The sequence below is a fragment of the Cupressus sempervirens genome, chromosome 5 (assembly GCF_028749045.1).
Source record: "Cupressus sempervirens isolate cs-2001-9-10 chromosome 5, ASM2874904v1, whole genome shotgun sequence".
Lineage (NCBI taxonomy): Eukaryota > Viridiplantae > Streptophyta > Pinopsida > Cupressales > Cupressaceae > Cupressus > Cupressus sempervirens.
The window spans coordinates 146,361,872-146,372,285 of NC_143122.1; positions in this window are offsets into that span (position 1 = coordinate 146,361,872).

A 10,414-nucleotide genomic window follows, 5' to 3' on the forward strand; every position below is an offset into this window, starting at 1 on the left:
GGATTGGTTCATGGCATTGCCTTGCCTGATTCTATTTCCCAGCTTGTCAATGGGCATTTTGCTAATGATTCCTTCCTTACTCTTCTTGAGGAGGAGGAAAGCATCAACAATGTGCTATCTTGTCTGTAGATTTTTTTTCAAGCCTCTGGCTCTGCCATTCAATGGCATAAAATGCTCTACTACCGCTAGTCTTTTTCGCCAACTCCACACTGGCTCAACCAGTTTGAGTGGAAATGGCTCACTCACAGTGAAGTTTTTTCATTTTCTTGGCATCCCTTTTGCCTTTTAGGCTTCCCCTCTGGAGCTTTGGAATGTTGTCCTTGCTAAGATTGCGAAAAAGCTTGATTATTGGATTACCAAGCCGCTCTCTCTTGCTAGTAAATTCCAGATTTTTTCTAAGATTCTAGCGGCCATCCATGTTTATTATTCTTCCTATTGGGCTCCTTCCAAAGCTTCCTATCTTAAGTTGGAATGCTTGCTCAGAGATTTCCTCTGGGCTTCTGGTTCTGATCATCATGGATTTCACAGAGTCGCTTGAGAATTTTGTTTCCTTCCTAAAGAATCTAGTGGCCTTGGTCTGCTTTCCACTCACAAACAAGGCCTTACACTTTGTGCCAAATGGATCATTCATGCTATTACTAGAGATGAAGCTTGGAAGATTCTGGTTTGCCATTGCATTTCTTCTGGCTTCCCTATCAACAAACCTGCGTGGAAGGGGATTAGTTTTCAAACCCTTCTCATCATGCGTGATCCTATTGTCATACAGGGCTCGTTTGTTATCAAGAGCATCTGGAAAGCTTAGGAGGCTATCAAGCCTTGGCTTCATTGGGTTGGGGATGACTTTTGTAATGGTCTCTCCTTGAATCAATAGAATATTTGGTGGTCTCCCTTGTTTGCCATTCTAGGTAACCCTCTTGCTAAGACCCAAGGTGCCAATGCAATTCATTTTTTCAAATGTGGCATCAGAACTGTCAAAGATCTCTTTTCCAAGGTCACTATGAGTTTCAAGACCTGGGAAGACATGCAGGTTCAGTACTGCCTTGTCTGTGTAGATCAACAGACTTTTGACCTGTTACTTTCCTCCATCCCTATACATTTGGTGCACAAGGTTAGAATTTAGTCTGGTCTTCCTTGGTGGCATGATTGGAAGTGGTATCCTAACACTCCTTTTGCCAACTACAAGCCCAATAAGGGATATCGATGGCTTTCGCCCCATCTTTTGATGGTAGACACGCTCAACAAGAGATGGCATTTGCAATCTTCACTTTCTCAATGGCGAAAATGCTTCGATACCATCTGGTGCACTATTATTGAGCCCAAGAGCACCCACTTTGCTTGGTGCTTTGCCTTCCAAGGTCTTCCCTTGGGGCCTCGGCTCAAGCACATAGGGGTTCCTAATCCCAGATGCCCCTTCTGTGGTCAGCCTAAGTCCTTTCTGCATATTTTTTGGTTTTGTACACGTGTGCATAATTACTGGCACTAGATTCATGATTTTTTCAAGCCCTGTCGGCCCAAACCATTTTCATGGCACATGATCTTGCTGGGTGATTCCCCTAGAATTCCCAGAAAGTACTCCCAGATTTGGCATATATTCAAGATAGAAATTTTGTTTACTCTATGGAAAGATAGAATGTTGTTTTATTCACACATAGCTTTTTGGATGTTAACATTGCAATGTACACTAAAGCTTGTATTTGTAAAAATGTTATTATGCAGATACAGGTGCAAGCTAACAAAGTTTCCCTGGAAGTTGCTCACCTACAGGAGCTACTCAACCATTGGGGCATGCCCCTTGCACTATGGCTCGAGTACGTCTAGATGCCTCGATAGACGCCTCGACGCCTCGTGGCCGCCAGTAGCGGCGCCACTCCTTAGGCTGCCACTCGTACACTCCGCGCTCATAGTCCTCCCGCCACCACTCTCCCAGTGGTGGGGCTGGTAGCTGGAGGCACTGCTCTACCTCCTCACCGCGTGGTGGCTCTGGCTGGTCCCCACCTGCTCCCCCTGACGCTCGTCGAGATACTGCTACCAAATGGCCCTGCTTAGCATTGGCAATTTCTCCTCCCCAGCCTGAGGTCAAAGATGCGGAGGCTTCCACTGATCCCCCTACTGCTGTTGCTCTTGATGATGGCTGGTCTATGCCCAGCCTGTCCCCCAATCCCATAAATGATTGGGGTTTCAATGAAAAAGATGATCCTCCCCCCTCGGCTGCCACTACTTTGGCAGCCTAAGGTTGCTATATATATATATATATATATATATATATATATTTATTTATTTATTTATTTATTTATTTATGAAAAGTTTATTTTTCCGACTGATGTCATGTGTTTAGTTTTGGCTTTGGCTGCTTGAACTCTCTCGTGGGGTGATCTTGTATCCCCCGACCCCTTTTTTGTGAATTGTTTTCTAAGTATATTTTTTAATAGAATAGGACTATTGATTGAAAAATATTCAATTGATAAATACTAACAAATACAATTTTAAAGGTTTGTTGAATGTTGATAATTAGGCTCTCCTCTTATATACCATCAATTGGAAAGAGGTAAGTCGGGTGGTTCAATCCTAGTTACTACTAATAGGGGAGAATGATAATTAAGGAAACTTAGTTAAAGGATTGGGAAAACAATAGGATGTCATAATGATATTATGGGATGGATGCATCCAATATCTTTGATTACTAATTTTTTTAGAAATTACTTAAAACTTTAGAAATTTACATAAGGTGGAGAAAGAGTGGAAATTTTTTTTTTCAATTTTGAAGAGTAGTTATAAATAATGGATTCTAAGAGTGGCATATGATAAAATTATTTCCACAAATTTTGCATCATGACATCTTTCTAAAAATAGAAATTACAAGCCTTATTAATGCAATCACATCAAATTTGTCAAGGGACCTACAATGACTTGCAAGCTTCAAAGACATAAAATAAAAACAATAGATGAACTCATTAATAGATAACTATTTTATTTATAACATGATTCCAAATACAATCATTAACACTAGATTTTTAAAGTCATTCATTATTTCATAATTACCTTGCATGAAGAAAATATTATTTTCTAAACTTTAGAAACTAAATTTATTACCCTAAATTGTAAAAACTTGTATTTATAAATATAAAAATCTAAAATTTTACCTTGTATTAAATTAATAAGACAAGAGTGGAAGCTACAAGGGATATTAACCCAACATTCTCAAAACTTTGATCAAGTGCCTTCAACAATCCTCCTTGCTGAATACTAAGGATCCCACCATCCTACATAATGAGACACATTTCCTCTAAATTTCCACATCCACTCTAAGTGAGTCTAGTGTCTCCTTTAGTGATGAACATGTGATGCCCTTCCTCTGAAAGTCCAAAACTTATCTCGATATTTCTAATGCCTCCTTCAATATTCTACATAAAATCACCATTGGTTTTTCATCTCATGAGATGTCTTTCTTCTTAAATTAGAAATCTCATTTGATTGTCTCTAATGCCTCCTCTAGTACTCAACATATTGTCAATCAAATTATGCTATCTCACTCCTCTTCTCAAAACATATTTTCAATCACAACACTTCTCTTCTCTTTAGAGATGAATTTGCCAAGCTCAAACTTTATAGAGATAAAATTTATTGTATCCTACATAGTAATATCTGTAAATGAAAATATAGATTGAGATAATAAATAATTATCATAAATTTGTTCCCTCTAACCTCATATGGTATCTTTTCTATTATTTAAAGTATAAATCACTTATCAATGCATTCACCATCAGGTGGACTATCCCCATTAGATAATCTATTTGTGTGTATGCTTCCTCAAGTTTCAATCAATGAGATCAATGGCTCACTAAATGCCATAAATTTCTACATGTCTATTTTCTAGATGGTATAAGTATTTGAAGTCCTTTTTAGTTGAAATTTTGGACTTTTTCCAAGAAACCAGAGAAAATTCCTCAATAATTTGATGGCCTTTATTAAACCAACTTTATTTTGGTGCTAGAATATTGTGAACCAAATAGAACATTGAACCCATCCCATAATTCTTTTAATATATTTGTTAAATAAATGTGCTATAAATATACCTGATAAATAAGGACTGATAAGTATTGGTGTCCTATGAGCTTTAGCCATCCACTTCATTGCTTAGTGTGCATCTAAAGATTTTCTAACAATTCCACTAACAATGTTCATACATTTTTTTCAATCAAAACGAATTGTATGTTAATTTTACACACGTGAAATTCAAACACTTTAGATTTTTGGATCATACTTAATTCATAAATTATCTTTATTACTCAAAAAAGAAAACTATACCAAAATAATTACTAATATCAACTTATAAGGAAATCAAGTTTCACATCTCTATGAGCTATTATTGAAGTTTCATTCATTCACAAATTAAACCGATGATTCTAACTACATAGTTTTCTCAAAACTCAACAACTTCATTTCAATAACAAATATTTCACATATGAGGAACATTGTTCAATATGAGTTCCAATTCAATGTAGGGCTTACCTTATTCTCCTACACCACTAGAAGAATCTATTTTTCTATTACTAGCAGATAATAATGAATATAAGCATGACTATAATGATATAGAAAAAAGGATCTCTATAAACCAAAATTTTATTGTGAATCTGAAGGCCAATATATAGAATATTTTCCCTTCATTTATGTAAGTATCTTCATTTCCAAAACTCTTCAATTAATTTTTAATTTGCATATTTAAAGATATTGTTGATGTATCATTGTACTCAACTTATTATAATCAATACAATACTCTATGCAATTTAGATGTAGCCACAAATTATGGTGAACCATGATAAATATATTGTTTCATTAATTTTCTTTCTCTAGTCTAGTTTGTTCTTTTCATTTCTTTCAAATTTTGTTTCTCAATCCTTTTTAATTTCTATCAGAGCATAGGTTGTGCTAGTTGGAAATCAGAGTTAAATTTTGTAAACAATGGAGGATGTGATAGTAGAGAAATTTGTACAGTAGAATTTTAGCCTTTGAAAGGCGCAGGTGGAGTTATTATTAATCATACAAGGTCTTTCTCTTACATTGGAAGGAAAGAAAAAGAAGCCAATGTCAATGAAAGGTGAATTTTGGGAAACTTTAGAAAAGAAGTCAAAAGAGTAAATTTTTCTTTCTCTAGAAAATAATTTCGTCTTCAATGCCATATATGATAAGACTATAAAGGATTTATAAGACAAGCTTTGAGACATGTATGCCATTAAATTATATGTGAATCCAATTTTCATCATGAAGAAGTTATATAAACTCAAGATAGAGGAAATAGGGACTATTTCCAATTACCTCAATGATTTTAACACTTTTAGTAGCTCAAAAAATTTGGTCGGCATAACAAAACTTAATGAGAAGAAAGTTGTTCTCTTATTATATTCACTACATAGCACTTGGGATGGCATTCAGATAATGACTGGTGTTTTAGTTTAAGAAAAAAGTATGTTGGCTTTTCTGGATGTAGTTTCCACTCTATTGAGTGAAGATATGAGAAGAAGAAACCAAGAAACTTGTTGTAGTGATGCTCTTACCATGATCAATGGTAGGACTAGGGGAAGAATCCATCATCGAGATAAAGATCATAATCAAAGGAGATCTAAATCACCCAACACATGAACATCAAGAGGTAGATATGGAGAATATTAGCTTTTTTGTAAGGTAGGGCACTCAAAGAGAAATTGTAATTATTACAAGAAGGCACAAGAAAAAGAGAAAAATATTGAAGCTTATATTGTGTGATAAAATGTTGACACTTTTCTATGAGTCCTTATATCCAAGATTTCTCAGGAATGAGATCCCAAATGGTGACTCATAGCTCTCTATTCATCAAGTGCAAGGATTTTTAATGGAGGCCCTCAGTTTGACCTAGTTTTTTCCCATGCAAATACACCATAAAATGAGGATTCAAAGAGGAAAAGTAAGAATTCTAGTCTCCATGATCACAAAATATGCATGCAAATGAAGATGCAAGATAATCTAAATGATAACAATGCAAAGAAATGCAAGAAAGGAAATAACAATGCAAGATTAATCTATGAAAGCAAATATGACTCTAAGCTAATATGAAAATACAAGAATGAAACATAATGATGGAAGCCATGGATGCATGAGAGAAAAAGACAAGAAGAGAGAAGTTACAATGAGGCTCTAATGTCCAAACCCTAAGGCTAGAACCCTAATGCTCCAACTCCTCCAAAATGGATCTCCAAACCTGTAACATAACAATACTATAGCTACTAATATCTATTCTTCTTCTTATGAAATGAGAAGGAGAGGGCTCCATATATAGTCAATTGTGGAGATGGGAGGCTTCTCACAAATAATATGGGAGAATAAGGCTTGATCCATGTGAGACAAAATGCTACCAATGAGAAAAGAGAAGTGTTTGAAAAGAAAGTGGAAAGAGGAAATTAAGGAATCTCACTTAGAAATATGTGCACTTAAGTGTAGAGAAAAAAATATTTATTTAATTTATTTTCTTTTTGCATTGTAAGGAGAGATTTAAGCGAGGATTATATTTAATTAAAAGGGAGATTTTCTTTTAATTAAATAAGATTTAGGATAAGATGATCAAACCATAGGAAATATTGAAATAATTAAATTAATTTCAATTTGATCAAGGAATATGAGTTGAATTGATTCAATAAAATATTGCAATGCATTGATTCAGGAAATTGATAAATTAAAGAATGGAGGCCCATAGTCTAGGCGACCATTTTAGGGTGCATACATATATAACCTATAAAAAGGATAAAGTTATTTTAATTATTTCAATAACTAACACCACATTATATTTTTGGGTGTTATATTTTGGAGCCTTCTTTCATGCTACCTCTTGCATGTAGTATTTCACAAACTATCATGAAGAGATTTTTTGAGAATTTGTTCTTAGAGATAACAAATATTTTGGGGCACAAATCACAGGGAGGTGATGGAGTTTGTCAGGAAAACTTAGAGATCAAAGATGCAACAAAGAATGGAGATGGGGACCCACATATCCCTAGCAAGGATCCAAACAAATCTTTTCCAACCTCCAAGGTGGGTCAGCCTAGTGCACATTATGCAAAATGGTCTTCTCTATTTGGAGTTAAACCAATTGGTAAGTCTTCTTTCACACCAGTTAAGGTACTCTCTAGGTTGGAAAAGGGTTCATGTGTAATTTCAATTCTAGATGAGCTAGTAGATCATGACATTGCTACAATGGCCTCTACCTTGGTGGGTAAGTTCATTGGGCAAAGGCCGAATATAGATATTGTTAGAGCTTTCACTTAGAAAAAATGGAACCTTAAGGGACAAGTCACTGTAACTGTGATGGCCAAAGGTTTCCTGTCTTTTGAATTTTCATATACTGAGGATTTGTCAAGCATTTTGTATGAAGGACCTTGGGTTATAGGTCTCTTGACACTAGTCCTCCAGAATTGGACTTTGAAGCTAGATTTGATTGATTCCTTTTTTGTGCAAGCTCCAGTATGGGTCAGACTTCCTAAGCTTCCATTGGAGTTCTGGAATGAGGATGTGTTTTTAGGAGTGGAAAACTCCTTTGGCGATCTTCTATCCATAGATCAAATAATTGCATCTAAAAGAAGACTCACGTATGCTTGTATCTGTATTGGACTTTGAGAAGGGGATGATATGTCGGAGCTTGTGTGCTTTCATTCTAAACTAGGTATGCATGTCTATAAGTTAGTTTATGAAAGTGTTCCTTTTGCATGTTTCTATTTTTTGAAATTGGGTCATAAGGCTAATCAGTGCCCAAAGGCTAAAGAGCAAAAGAGTAGAAAAAAAGAAATTTCTAAATCTAGAAAGGAGAAAAAGATGTGGAAAAGGAAGGAAATTAAGGATAGTCTTGAGATTCAAGAAGGGAGGGTGGAAATCCCTATAATAGAAGGGCATGAATTAGAATAGAATGGATAAAAGGTGGGCAAGGAGATTGAAGAACTAGTTCTCACAATGCCTGATTCTCAGACCATAGAATTAGATCAAATTGAACCTGAGTTGGGTTAGGAGGATAAACATCTAGCTTCTGAAGCCAATGAGGGGGCTATCCCAGAAAATTAATTAATGGTCACAGAGCTGGCTACTCCCTAGATCTATGAGGGGATAAGCCATTCTTCAAAGGGAGATAAGAGGATTGAAAAAGAGATACAAAGGGTTCAGTGTGTGATACCTCTACAGGAGATTATGATTTAGTCTCCAATGGAGAGGGGGGAGGAGAATAGACTGAATGATGAAATGGACATAGTCAGGGAAATAGAAGGATATCAGGAAACCATGGTGGTCACCTCATCTTCTATGAAGGATCATTCTATTTCTTGTAATTTGGAAGAGAGGTTTATGGACTTGGTTAGATTTTCTTCCCCTGGTAAGATTTCAAGAATTGTGTAATGGCTTGGTAATAACAAGGGGAGTGAGGTAAAGAACAAAAAGAAGAATAGTAGGGATCCTTCCCCTATGTCACCAACAATGATCAAAAGCTAGGTGAAAGCAGATGTGGGAGTAAAGAAAAAGCCAATAGGCAGAAAGAGTTCAAGCCAAGTCATGCAAGAGGAGGCTAGAAGGAATTTGGTGGATGGGAGCTAAAGAACAATTTTGGAATTCTCTGGTAAAAAGAAATGAAGATTATATCCTAGAATATAAGGGGCCTAAATGGGACCCATAAATAGGAGGTAGTTAGGAATATGATTAGGGACCAAAGACCTGATTTTATGCTAATCCAAGAAACGAAAAATGAAGAAGAAAGTTTTGGGAAAGATTTCCTTTGACAACACCATAGGTAGTGAGGCAACCAATTCTAAGGTTGCCTCAAGAGGCCTGCTTACTCTCTTTAACAATAAAATTTTTATAGTCTCTTCTTTGTATAATGAAGGGAATATCCTCTTATGTAAAGTGTTCCATAGGAATAGAAATGGTTTGTGGTTTCTTTTGAATGTGTATGCATCAAATACTAAAAGGGAAAGGAAGGATTATTAGATGAAGTTTTGTTCTATTATTCAAAATTGTAATCTTAATAAGGGTATAATAATGGGAGATTTTAGTACTCCCCTTTCTGATGAGGAAAAATCAAGAGGTCTGGTCCCAAATTTGGATAGCAAGTTGGATCTTTCTAACTTCATTAATAGTTTGGCTATTCTGGTTGTTGATCTCTTGGGGGGGTTTACATTTGGTCTAACAGAAAAGTTGGGAGAGAGTGTATCCATGTTCATTTGGACCATGTTTTGATCTCTACGGATTGGTTGAATTCATTTTCCTATAAGCTCTCCCTTCTCCCTAGAGTTGGGTCAGATCATTCCCCCATCCCCCTTTCAATTTCTACTATTAAGGCTAGGATAAATTATCCTTTCCGATTCAAAAATATGTGGATGTCTCGTCCAGACCTTTTGGATAGAATCTCCTCTTGGTGGAATATTGAGGAGGAAGGGACTGTTATGTTTAGGGTTGCCAAGAAATTGAGCAATGTTAAACACAATATTAAAGTCTAGAATATGATGGATTTTGGACATATTTTTTAGGAAAAAAGAGGAAAAGTCAGATATGCTTAGTAGTATTCAGGATACTATCTAGCATGAAGGATATAATCATCATAACTGGAATATAGAGATGTCAATTCTCACGGATCTGCATAACATTATAAGTAGAGAAGACAAATTTTGGAGACAAAGATCTTGTATTAATTGGCTAAAAGAGGGCAATTCAAACACTAGTTGTGTTCACCTTTCCACCCTTAAGCATAGAGCAAGCAATAGGATTTTAGGGATTGAGAAGGGCTAGGCTATTTTGACAAAAGAAAATGATATTTCTGCTAAAGTGGTTTATTTTTTTCTCTTCTCTTCTTACTCGGGACCCCTTGTTATTTGTGGTATACCAAAATGAAATTGTTTCATCTCTTCCCCAAGTAATTCAACCTCACCACAATAAAATGTTGTTGGAAATTCCTAAGACTTAGGAAGTTAAACAAGCTTTGTTCTCTCTTTTGGCAGATAAAGCCCCTGGGTTGGATGGTTTTCTTATTTCCTTCTTATAAGTATATTGGGAGGTGGTCATGGAGGATGTTGTCAAGGCAGTGCAAGAAAGTTTTGGGGCCCAAAATCTCCTTAAGGAGCTCAACTCTACTTTTTTGGTCCTCATTCCTAAAGTTCACGGGGCATATTCAATTGATCAATTTAGGCCCATTAGTCTTTTAAATTCTTTCTTCAAGATCATCTAGCAAGTGTTCATGACCAAAATTCTTAACATTCTACCTTTGATCATATCCTAGCAGTAGATTGGTTTCATCCCTAGAAGACAGATCCTAGATTCTATCATGTTGGTTCATGAAGTTATTCATTCACTGGAAGTGGGTAAAGGAGAAGGTCTCCTTCTCAAGTTGGACCTCTCTAAAGCCTATGACTAAGTG